Source organism: Anopheles bellator, chromosome 2 (assembly GCF_943735745.2).
Source record: "Anopheles bellator chromosome 2, idAnoBellAS_SP24_06.2, whole genome shotgun sequence".
Classification (NCBI taxonomy): domain Eukaryota; kingdom Metazoa; phylum Arthropoda; class Insecta; order Diptera; family Culicidae; genus Anopheles; species Anopheles bellator.
In genome coordinates, this window is record NC_071286.1 from 17,174,753 (window position 1) to 17,188,092 (window position 13,340).

General features: G+C 49.3%; 1 protein-coding gene across 1 annotated transcript in view; it reads right to left on the bottom strand.

Moving 5' to 3' along the window:
- Positions 1–13,007, bottom strand: part of LOC131210104 (uncharacterized) — a 31,128-nt gene extending 18,121 nt beyond the window's left edge. Inside the window, exon 1 of the mRNA XM_058203303.1 lies at positions 12,948–13,007. The gene's annotated coding sequence lies outside the window, so the exon portion shown is untranslated. The remainder of the gene's footprint in view (positions 1–12,947) is intronic.
- Positions 13,008–13,340: the final 333 nt, after the last annotated feature.

The window sequence follows — 13,340 nt, forward strand, 5'->3', positions numbered from 1 at the left end:
CCGACCGACCCACCCGACGACCATAGTTTATTGATAATGGGTCGGAGGAGAACGCTTGATTCGGGGGTGCTCGACATATTGAAGTCTGGACCACCACCAACTCCCGATTAAGAATAAAAAAAACGGATTGCAAACACACACGCCGGCCGAAATTGATGGAAGATTTACCGAAAAGAAACACTAGACACGAACCGTGCGCTCGATCCGTAGCATAATGGCAGTGTTGGCCCCGACCAAAACGACCGAGCAGGTTTATGTAAATCGTGCTTAATCTACTATCGAAAACAATGTTGGCGTAGCAGCAGCACAGGATCGAGTCTGCCGTGTAAGTGCTGGGCCCCTTTATTGATGGCGCGCCCGAGCGGTGTACGAGTTCTGCTCTCGAAAGGATTTGGACAAAAGTTACCGTGTGGTGCTATAAAACAGTAGGACACCAGCCAGGCCAGCCAGCCCAACCCAGGAGCAACCTTTTTGGGGCGCAGACAGCAAGGATTAATTTTTGCGTTCCGTTGGACCTGAAAGTTTTCATTCGTACAACACACCTGGAGCGAGCGAGGGATTGGATTGAACCAACAATCTCTCTCTATCTCGCTCTCACTCTCTGTCTCTCTCTTGACAGAGACTTTATCGCCGGGAGCTCTTTCAGTGGTGCCGAATCGGGATAATTGCATCAGCAGCTCAACAACAGAGCTCAGGATCCTCTGGGGGGCGTTTGGGAACTTTGTAGGTTTTTGTGTCTGAACGGGGCCTCAACTATCCTAGAGATGACGAGAAACCGTCCCTGGAGGCCATTCCCACACATACGGCGGCGGTACGTCGACAGTTGGTTTGTCAAATTTATAGGACTGGACCGAGAGAGAGAGAGGTACAAAGATTTTTCAATCACCAACATTCGTCAGAAACTCGGATCAGGAGTTTTGTGAGAGAACTTCGGACAAGGCAGCACATGCCGAAACGAAACAGATTGCTGGCGTAAGTGGATTGGAACCTCGTAAAGCATAATTTGAAGCGTCCGTTTTCCAAAGAACAGAGGGCACACGCGAGAGCCAATAAATTTGCATCATAATATAATTGAGTTTCCGCTTCCGAACGAACGGTGATCAATAATTCTTATGCGTCCTTCACATCTCCGAAACGACTCGACGGCCGTGGCCCGTGCGTAACGGCGCGAATAACATAAACAATCATAAAATTACGTTCATTTGAACCACCCCAACACAGTTTGTTGTGACCCACCAACAAAGGTCTCGAATCAGAACCGTTTGGGGAACGCATCCGGAAAAAAACTCGCAGCCCAATGCGAAAGAATCACCGAGAGCGCGCGCGTGAAAATGCAATCATGCTGCTGCTGGGACCATAAATTTTCACCAGCCATTTTCCGATGGGAAAACGCCGCGCAGAGTGTGTGTCGCTTCTCGGTAGCTTCGAATACATCACATCGCGCAGAACGCGCGGGCACAAAACAATAGACGCGCGGTAAACGCGAAGTTCCACACCCGTGAAACATTTTTCCGTCTCCCCAGGCGCAACACGCCGAAATTACCATGCGAAGAAAATTCCCTCCCGAGACCCGAGACGAGCTTTTTGTGCTCCGTAAAATGTCCCGGACACGCGACGCGACTAGAAGAAACCCAACTTCACAACTTTCACCCCACACCACGGTGAGGGTGACATTCACGCCAAAAGTTTCGCGATGCGACTCCGCCGGCTTCAGAACGGAAACCCTAAAAAAAAAGTCTCGAAATGAAGGAAGGCGAGGTTAAGGGGCATTTTGCGCCTTCAAAGAAAACCTGCCATTTGTCTTGCGTTCGTTCTGGGCCATCCACAACAATCCGGCATAAATCATTGTTTATGTAGTGTGTACACAACGAACGATCAACAAGCGAAACAATCGGAAACGATACTGCTCCTTGAAAGGAGCGTCTCATTGGGGGGCTTCTCTAGCCGACAGTGACCTTGAGGAAGTGATCCTCAATTCCAAAACACAAAAAAACATCGAGGAAAGTCCGTAAAAGAGATACTTTCGCTTTCACAATTTATGGTGCATGCAGAGACCGGAGGCCCTTACCCGGGGGTTTCCGTCGTCGTGGAAGACTTATGGTGCCCGTCGACGAACTGGCAAAAACGCTGCACACCGTATGGCCCCGTATGTGCAGTGACAATATCCGGCCGCGGGCGCACGCGAACGTGCAAAGGTTAATGTGCAATTTTCCACGTGTCCCCATCGGCGGAGGCATGGCGAAATTAGGTTCGAAAATTGAGCCCCTCGAACGAAGAGAAGGAAAAATCGAAATTAGATTGCACGAAAACGGAACGGAGGTTGTGGAAATTTTCATCGTTCAAATTCAATCACCAGGACCCACCAACGTACCCCCGCGGGCCGATGACTGTCCACAGACGACAGAGTTCATTGGGCGAGAGAGTTCATTTTTTGCCATTTTCACTTAACCTTTTCACTCTTTACAGGGTGCTCGCGACCCGTGCCCGATGGTTGGTAGGTATGTAAAGCTGGAAAACGGAGAATATTGATTTTAAATTATCGGCCAATAGCACCGTCAGCGAGTTTCCAGCGGGAAGGTTGACGGAAAAGCGAACAGGCATCGGTGGCGATTTTTATGAAACGACACACTGTTTTATGCAAAGCAATGGACCATTATTGGATGAACACTTTTTTGCGTGAAAACTACATGAAAGAAATTGAGGCAAATTTAGGACTCAAAAATAGGTGACCTTTAATCGACTTTCAGGTGACAATTGTGTGTGTTTTGTGTCTCAGTTTGTGCGTTATGCACATCAAGACCATCCCGTAATGGATAAAGAGTGTGAAGAAAGATTAATTGCTAACGCTTTCTCACAGATTTGTTAAGCAAATGAAGTACAAGTTGATGAGTTTAATGTTTAAACACCAACGAAAGAGACATCTTCGCTATTGATCTCGAATCTTAAAGGTCTGCTGCGCGAAAGACCGGAGAAAGAACATCTCTTCAGGCCATTTTATTACTTACGGTATATTCTACGATCGAAAACTGAACCGTCTGTGATTATCAAACACCGATAGTGCGTCGAAACGCCCCTACATAAATCCCTCCATTTCAATAGAATATTTTACAGCCGAGCACGATTTGCATAACCAAAACGAGACACACCATAGCTGCCTGTATGTGTGTATGTGTATTCAAAAACCCTTTCCTTAACGAACCCCTTCGTGTCGTGGACAGCGCCACCCGCAGCGGCGGAAACCACCGGGGGCTTCGAAAATTACAAAATCAAGACATCGAGTCTTTACGAGCGCCGTCGCCAACGCCAAACCGGGTGTGGGTGGGTGGGTGGTTGGTTGATGCGGTCCACACAATTTCCCTTCAGCAACTTTATCGGCCGTGTTTCACCATTACAACAATCCTCGGCGCCCAGCCGACTGGCCGGCCGCGTGGTGCGCGCCCCATTTTCGAGCTTGATGAAGAGACGACGATAAAGTGGCGATGGCGATGGCGGAGATAATGTACACCACACACCACACCACACACAGAGCTCTTTAGAAATGGATAGCTAGACACAGTCCTGCCCACAGTCGGTTAGACCAAAAAAGGGACAACCCAGACGCCGATGAAGAAAAACGGGAACACAACCCATTCCAGCCGTGCCCGTGGTCGTGAATTTCGTGTTAATGCGATTGGTGGGATAAACAGAGAGGAAGAGGCAAGGAGAGGGCGCGCGAATTAAGCCTCCCACCCAAGGGAAAGGTGTTTGTTGTTGATTGTAAATTTTCATCACCATCAACAATTGCTCCCGGGACAAATCATCTCGAAGAGGCTTCTTCGGTTGGGCTTCTGTGTTTGGCCCTCCCTTGTTGATGGTCGCCTTTTCTCGCCTTCCACGCAATCGGTTTTGATCCTTTCCCCTGTTTTCGCTCATTTTTCCCTTTGTCATGGGCTCAAACAGTGGCGGTGCGCTTTTGTGGCCGGCATAAGCCAGCATAAGTCAACCGACGGACGACCTTGACCTTGCCCCAAGAGAAGCCACCCGGAGCCGCATTGTGCTGGTGGACGACCCAAAAAAAACCCGGAGGAGGAATTATGAAAGGTACACCCGGTGCGCTGCCAAAAGCCAGTGCTCGGACGGAATAGGGCAGGCCAATTACCTGGAATTGGAAAACCCCTTACAACCCACTTAGCAACCGGGCGAGCCCCAATAATAGCCCCGTGAGTCACCAGACACTTTGGGAGAAACTGGGGCCCCTCCACGGTCCGCCGTGGGCGAGCGTTATGTTGTTTTGAAAGTGCGCTCTCGGCGGCCGTTGCTTTCGTAAAAAAGCATAAATAAAATTCAGAGATAAATCAGAGACAGGATCCTTCTCGGAATGTGCGCGCGGCGCGGTGCGGCACGGGGCAGCACACAATAATGTGCTGGCAATAAATATAAATGTGCTCGTCCTTTATGCCATTATTGTTCCATTCGGCGCTTCAAATCGCTCCGGGCGCATGGTGAATCCACGGTGTGCCGAAGGGCCTCCGCCGGCAAGTGAAAGCGAACATTTGGAGAACCAGCCGGGGCTTCTGCTGATGCTGGTTTTAAATGTTTTCGCCGTCGTACAGTACGTCGTGCTACTTCGCGTCTCCTAGTAGGCGTAAATAAATGGTTGGTTGCTATCCCCACACGGCATTGCGCGCATAGAAGAGGATGTTCGGAAGAATCTACCCTATTACCTACCGGACCAGGTACCATCTCGCATACGACCGCGACCGGTACGCCGACGTTTTTCTTGTGAACTAGAAAAGCAAAAAAATTACACAAGATGGATCCGGCCAAAACAAGAACGGGACTGATTGTTGGACTAAATTGAGCACTGAGCACTGGGTTCCAGTAGAACGTATCTCGTTCATTCATACAAACCTCCGCAAGGACTACTAGGATGGCAGTCCGAAGGCAACCACAATTTGCACGTTCGCCAAAACTCGACCCACGAACAAGGATCGTCCTTTGGGCGTCGCGTCGCACGTAAAATTCGGTTCGGCAACGGAACCCTTCTTTTGACGATTTTCGCCCTCAAAAATTAACTAAAACAACATCCTTTTCATCGCCCATTCTGAATGTTGGCCCTCTATTTATCCTTTTATGGCCGATTAGATTCGGGGATGCGCACTGGTAGGCGATGGGATATGATTTGGAGAAGCAGCGCCGCCGCCGGCACAGGGCAAATATGTTAACAGGATCGAAAGCAACCAAAAAGCGGCACACAGTTTCCGAAGGCACACATCTTGTTATGCTAATCGTTGCCAAGAGGGAGAACAACAGAGAAAAAAAACTATGCTTCGCATTTCGAATCCAAGTCCCGAAGCCGCGTACAGAAACCCGGTCTCGGATGGGTATCGTTTTACCAAATGGTAATTTACTAGTTTCGGGATTTGGGTTTGAGATGTCAAAAATAACCTACACGATACAGCAACGTGTCATAAAATATTCCATTTCAAGTCGAAACCACAAACAACGAGCGCCACTAGCTTTTTGTACGAGAAGGTTCTTCACAGCCATGTTTTTTGCTACTTCTAGACCTGGATCCGAGTAACTAGATCCCTTTTCAACTCACGTGATTGCACAATGCCCCACGAAAACCACCGCCACAACCGATGGATCATAAATAGTGCCCCTTTGCGGCGAGAGTCTAACTATACCCGTCACAAAGCCTTCCGAAAGATGCCGGATCCTTCCCAAAGGCATGCACGGCGTGGCATGCCGGGCGCGATAGAGTGTCGTCATTAGTTTTACAGAGTTTCTCATTAGCATTTTGTATCTCGGCGACAATCAGGGCCACAACAACAACCCTAGTGTTGCTGGTTGCTTTATGGTAACTTTATCGCCTCAACTCCGGCCAGGACCAAAGAGAGCAGAGCGCGGCCCCAACAAAGGAGGTACAAATTGATCTCTGTAGTCGCTTTTGGGAACCCGCGGTCGGGGAATGGCCCCGGATGTTGTTTCCCCTAACCCAAGGAATGAACATTAAATGTTCATTAACGTTTTAAACTTTGTTTCGAGCACACGGCCACGGTGTGTGGTTGTGCAGAGTTTGCACAATTTTACTGCACAACGCTAATGAAAAATGTACGACGAAAGTCTCGGTGCCACTCTAAAGGGAAGGACCACTCATTTGCGTAGCGAGTCACCCAAATGCTGGTGGCGCCACCGAAGGTTCCGATTCCAATGGGGCGTTGAACCGGTGAGTTGTACGAGCGGTTAAAGACACTCCTTCCAACAACTCGGGCACATAAATTCCCAACCGTCAGGATGTCGTCTTCGTAGTCGCACAACAAATCCTAATTGATTCTGCGCTCTAAAAGCTCGCTTGCTGTTTGCCAAACCACGCAGAAGACCAGGACGACGAAGGCGATGGCGGCAACGGGGGACCCGCTCCTGGGAGCGAATCTAATCAATTAAGAAAGTCCAGATGAAAGGCAATATTTCAATAGCCCCTGGTGAGTCTCTGTGTGTATCATGTCCTCTCGTTTGATGCCACCACAAAAAGAGTGATCTATGTGGGAGCTCGCCGGCGATGGTCTAATCTGTAGTCAGGTTCGCCCAAAGCTATGCGCTTGTAAAGAAGCTACGGCGCTGTTGCTGCCGGTGACTTACTGTGTTCGTCTCGACTGATCTTTGGACCGAATCGTACCGAAAGCTCCCGGGTGTTCAGCCCGGCGCGCAACGACGATAATAAGGTGCACAAATTCGATTTGCTGCAGTGAAATAAATTATGTTGGTAGCCCCAAGACACAGCGGCGGCAACACAGAGCGCGCACAACATCCCCTGGTGGCCGGAACTTGTGGATTTCTTTTATCGCGTTGCGCGTTTCCTACACTTTCCGGCAAGCCAGAGCTAATTCCCTTGCGGAAAAGGTGGCCCGCATTGACGCAGTCGGAGCGCGCCGAAGAAAGTGTGATGGAGCCAATAAACTATTGACAAACCTCGACCGGTGGCATTAAGACGCTCGTGAAGGCACACAGGCGACAGCAAAACTTGACTTATCGCGAGAGAGAGCGCGGCTTGGCAAAGAAAATGGCATTGCATTTCCCCGTTGAGGGATTTGTTCGACTGCTATGGCGTAGAGTGCCGGCAGCAAAACAGGATGCTGCGACCGACCGGGCCCTCACCACCGGGGTCTGAAGATGAAGTCCTCCGCATAATCCTTACCAGACATCAACCAGATGGAAAGGCACGCACTGACGCAGAAACGCGGGATGATGTTTGAGTTCAAAAGGTTTATCAACGCCTTTTGCAAAACAACCTCCTTTACGTGGAATTACATCATAATTATTTGAAATAAATCTTCGTTCACAAAAAGAGAAGCTTTGGCTGCATTTCATTAATATTAACTTATTGGTTTTGCGTCAAAATGTACTAAACAATATTAAATAACACCACCCAGTTCGTAGTATGGTCGTTTCGAATTCTGACAAAGGGAAAAACTGGCACTACTGCGAGGGTGGCAAGCAACATAAATCTCAAATTTCAAAAGTAGACAGCGTCGCTGGATAAAGTCTATTGCCATCTGTTTTACTTTTTGTTCTTCAGAAACAAGCGTTTGATATTCTAGCTTCAAAAGAACCGGACGTCGGAGCTTAACTTTCAATATTGGGAAGACTTTTGGGACGTCCATTTTCCACTTCCATCTACTTCCTCCATCGACTTTCGCTCTGCACAACCTTTCCCCACGAAGGTTTCTTTATTTGTCCTTCGTCTTCAGAACCTGACAGGACACATCTTTCGATCTCATCGATATTATAGGCATAGGCAAATAAAATTTCGGGGCAATAAATTCTCGCACGATATTATTGATACGTCCTCTAACCACTGGCAAGCAAAATGACCTGCAATGGTCCGATTCGAGAATATAGTTCGATATCGCTACCATATCGACGCAAAAGAGCCATAGAAAAACATAGATTGCAACGTGGCACTGATGACATGCATAAATCAAAACTGTGCACCGTGGTGACCAAAGATCGGAGTCGCAAAGTTATTCTTCGGCGTCAGACGTGCCCTGCTCCTTTCGACTCTTTAACAACGAATGACATTTGAAATATTGATCGCAAGATGTGGCCACTGACAGTTATTCGGTGTAGAAAATCGAATATTCGAAAATCGAACAAAAACTGAAGATTATAATTTAACTTGCGGAGCGCAAAGGGCTCTCAAACAACGTACAGGGTCGCCCCGCAACCCATCAATCAATTTCAAGACACCGCCTGGGCTGCAGCTAACAGTAATAAAACGTTTAAAAGGCTTTCGGGCTAAAGTGGCTAAAGCCGTGGAACTTTAACAATATATACCAATATAAACAAGGCACTTGTAGGCGCTTGAGAATCGAACGTAAACAAGCTAGCAAGCAACAGACGGTTTGTTTCGTGGAACCGAAACCCGCCTCAAGCTAAACTTGAGCTAAAACCTCGGCTTTAACGGTAAATAGTACTCCCCAAAGCTCCAATCCTAGATTGTTTATTATTGCAACTTTCTCAACGCTGATCTCCTGACAATAAATTTCAAGAAAGATCAACTGCATAGCAGAGCCTCTACGAGCCGTGGCCCAGCATCGTGTTCCATCCGGCTCTTTTGCACTCTTGTTCGGACCGGAGAGTACGTTGTGCCACTTCACTGTGGCAAAGATGGAAATATCACACCAAGATACACCACCACCGGGGCGGTAAAAAACACAGTGCACGCTTCGTCCGAAGGGCCCACGAAAGAGTGTTCTTATTTTTGCAAAAAGACACCATAAAAGGAAACGTCTTGGGGCCACGCCACCACGCTGCTGCACGTTCCGTCGCGGAGCATTTTTCCTTTATTTTGCTAGCAATTTTCTTCCCAATCGCCCCGGCTGGCTGGCTGGCTGCGCGTGCCGCCCTTGGCCGATGCACCACACAGCTGAGAGTTGCAACTGATTGCAATTACGGTCGAAACTCGGTGGCTGCATTTCTGCGGTGCACTGGCAGAGACCTGTGCCCGGTGGTCTGCACCGGAGCAGGGTTTGTAATTTTTTCACCTTGCCTTTTGACATGAGAATAAAAAGAAAACCGACACGAGAAAGGGACGCGATCAATTTCGCCCCAACGATGTATTTATTGAAAGGGTAATAAAGGGTTTCAATGAAACAGAAAGGGTCGTGCAATTGCACTCCACATCAGGACCTTTAGCCTGTAAACATTCAAGTGTCTGAATAGTGTAAAATGATTTAACAAAAAAACATATGTAAAACTAAATATTTTTTATTATCATTCGTAAATTTCATCCATTGGCAATAATTATGTGAAATTAAAAAAGAAGTTCGAATGTTTTATGAATTCTTGAACGAAAAAATCTTGAACTACAATTCAATAAACAAAACTATGCTCACGCACACTACTGCACCGCAGCATAGAGAAAGCAAACTTGGCACTCCCCTCAATCGACAACCGAGAGGAAAACCGTTTTATCATTGCGAAACACACGCAAGGGCAACAACTGCTGGTCACCCTATGCCGCTTCGGGGCCACGGTGCGGCTTCTGCAACAAAGAGCTGCCGTGTGGTGTGTGGTAGTGGTAGTGGTGCTGGTTAGTTACCCTCGAGAGAACCTCCCCATCAACAACGCACGGGAGGCAGACGAAACACCACAAAAAGGGCAATTTTTCAACGAGGGGACAAAGCATAAGCGCGATGGCCAGCAGAGCACACAGTCAGCGCCGCGAGACCGCGAGAGGAGGAATGGCTCTTTATCTCGTCGTACACTGTGCGCCCGCTGGTTCCGTGAGGCCAACACGTGAGTGTGCGAGAGAAGGTCTCACGCACACATCGACGGCGGCCTCGAAATAGAAACCAACCCGAAAAGAGAACGAGAGAGAGAAAGCGAGCGAACAAAGTAGGCAAGGCAAATTGACGGCATCGCTGATGATATCCGCTTACAGCTGCGCTCTCTCTCTCTCGCTCTTTGTGGTCTGTCGGATGTCCCTTCGAGCGGACGAAACCCAAGCAACAACCACTCGAGAAACCACCCCACGTTGGGCCGATTGGATCGAATCCGGCTTGAAATATTAAACCGTCCGCAGCAGCATACCAATCCGCCGTACACGGACATGACAGAGGGCACAGAGCACAGAGAGAGAGATAGAGAGAGAGCAAGATGTTGTATGTGTTCGCCCGGTTGCCTTTGTTCGGTTCGACCGGCTGCGGCATGTTCGAATTACATTTCGTCCTTCGCATATGCCAAGTGTGTACGCGTTCCCATAGCATCATTGCGCCAGGCGGATTCGCCTTTGGTCACTGCAAATTGCGCTCATTACCCTGCACGCACGCACGGACGGCACGGTGGCATCGCCAGTAATTCCCGAAAAGCGCACCGAGGGCCGAAGGTGTATCACTTTCTTCCCGGTCATACCTGGTTCCATTCTCCGCTCTCTCGCGTAAGTGCACACAGCCAACCCTATGTTGGCATCCGCGATCCGCGGGGGCAGATGGTTGACGCCGCGGCGGCACGGCCAAATTGCCGCTGCTATTCGCATCCTCATTCGCGCGTTCTGTCATCGGCGAAAGAAGAGAACAGCCGGCACAGCGCGACGCGGTGATGTCGTGTCATGGGTTTTCGGTGTTTTGCTCCTCTTTTCTTGGTTCCGTTTTGTTGATTATGCGACCGGCGCGACCGGGTGGAGCGGCGTGTGTTTTCAAGCATGGAACGACGGTGCCGGGACATTCGGCATTTTTCCATCAAAGCAGGCAGTTGACGGCAACACACGCAAAATTAACATTCATTTTACTCTCTCTCTCTCGTGAACTTGCTCACTTTGTTTTACATCCCCTTTCCACTTTACGACTCGCTGGTAACAATGTATTTTTATCGCCGGCATCATATGCTACGAAAAAAGCATAAGTAATGATTCTATGCACAATGGCAAACAAAGGAAAGCATGACACCATAGCACGACTGACAGTTCAACCGACCGTGAACAGACGGAATAATAATATCAAGCGTGGTACGTAAAAAACGAGGCCACTTTTTACCGTTTAAACTTTTTTTAAATTAAAAATATAAAAGAAGACCATGAACATATGTTACTACAAAATGCAAACATTTTGAAAATTCTTCGATTGAATAGAAAAGTTTTGAAAATTTTGAGGATCAAAAATACTATAAAAGAAATTTAATTGAAATAAAAAAAATATATAAAACCTTTTAGAAATGCTCAACTTTTCTTGATCACTTAAGCAAACTGAACAAACTTGCACGAAATATTAAAAAACGAAAAACGATCTTAAAATAAGCGTCAAAAACACAAGAATGTTCGAGCATATGGCAATTGCACAATCATCGGCATCGAATCATGAAAATCGCCCATATTGTTATGATTATTATGATTTTCTATTGAAAAGACCCACAGCAAACCGAACGGGCCAAAAATAGGAAACAAATAGCAACATCGATCACCGGCTACAGTCCCAAAAATAAATAAAATCCATGATTAACGCAGTGAGAGCCACCCTATTTCGCCTGAATAATCCAAACGCACAGCAAGCAACGACGGCAGTGGAAACGATCGATCATTGCGCCCATGAATAACACACAGCACACCATCGAACAACCAACACAGCTGAAGCAGCGCGCACCACCAGAGGGTAGAGCATATTTTTTGCTCTACCGTCCGCTGCGGTGTTGCTGCGGCCAACACCATTCCGTTCCGTGCCGTTCCACATTATGCGGAGAGCGATCGAAACCGAAGGCCAGCACCAACACTAACCAACGCCGTGTGGCGCCCTCTCTCTCTCGAGCTTCCTTGAAACATTCGCTCGCTATCTCTCTCGCGCTTAAAAATCCATCGAGGATTCTATCCACCCATGAGCCGCGCGAAGCATTCCTTCTACGGGCACACGCAACGCTCACGTTCCGTCGATGACTCTCCAAGCCACCCCAAAACGAGTTCGGTCGGTCATTCGAGTCGAGAGTGCGTTGTCATTAGCCGCCACTGTCTCACGCACACCACTGCGCGGGCACCATCGCCAGCAGCATTAGCACCACATCGTCAGCGTAAATAGGGGTTGCTGCCTCTCCCGTCTCACTCGCGCGCTCGCGACGACCCCCACGACACGGGTGCACTCCTCGCACACAGCAATAAACCGGGCCGTAAAGGCGCCCCGTAGAAAAAGCAAGAAAAGTCGACGGCTGCTAGAGCTCGATCCGTTCCCTTCGCTGAACCAGCGCGAACCGCGGCAAGTGAGCGAGCGAGAGAGTGAGGGCTCCCGTCGACGCATAGTGCCCTTCTCTTTCCGCCGCCGTAGTCGGCGCCTCGATGTACGGCCTACTGCTGCAATGGGGTTGCGAACAGTTGCGAAGAATGGCGGCGGCGGCGACGGCGATTCTCATGATTTGACGCTACCTTTTCCTGCCCGCTACCCTACCCGCTGCCCGCGACAGCGTTCTGCCGTTCCAAAACACCCCTTACCCTGACCTTTCGCACATCTTATGCTGCACCCCCTCCCTTTCTGTTTCCACATCATTCCGACGGGCCCAGCCTTCTCGGCACACCTGATGGGGCTCTTCCCATCAGGTTCACCGCCGCCTTCTTGTTTACTCTATGCGCGCCCCTCGCGTGACCTAACCCACGCGCCGCACGCTTTCTGTGCCGCTCTTCGCCAAGGGTCAACCCCCTCCACATGGGGCGGCGCGAGACATTCTTGATCGCAGAGTTCAGCTGTTTATCTTCTGCAGCCGCGAAGAAACCGCAACAAGCCCCCTCGGCGACACCAGACCTTAGACGCTTATTCAATTGTTACGTTCTCTCTCACTCTCTCGCACACGTGCCGCGGACCGGGAGCAGGGATTCTCGTCATCGATTGGTTCTCGCCGACGCCGCAGCCAAACAGAGATTGATGTCAACGCGCGAAAAACGGGGAAAACATTAGTTAGATGGGGCTTCTCTTGAGTGATTCACTTACCGGTGGTGTCTGCAACCTGGTGGTTGCGGCTGTGTCGGCCTCGATGATACTCCCAGTTGCTGCTGCTGCTGCTGGTGGTTGGTCGGGTTTTGGGTTTGCGCTTCCGGCGGCGTGTTGACTTGAGCACAACAACAATTACTCACAACACAACAACGGCTGCTAGTGCGGTGGTGCTTGGACACCAGACCAGCCTGTGGGGCCGACCTGTGCTTCACAGCCTGCTGGGGCACGGGAGAAAATTGCAATTGCACGCGACGCGCTCCCTTTTGGTAATGGTGGAAAATTCCGCATACAGACACAGACACGCACGCACACACCAAACGCCGTCAGACACACGTACACAGCACACTAGGGGTTTTGGGCACACGGAAGGATGGGGCACGGTTTTCGGGG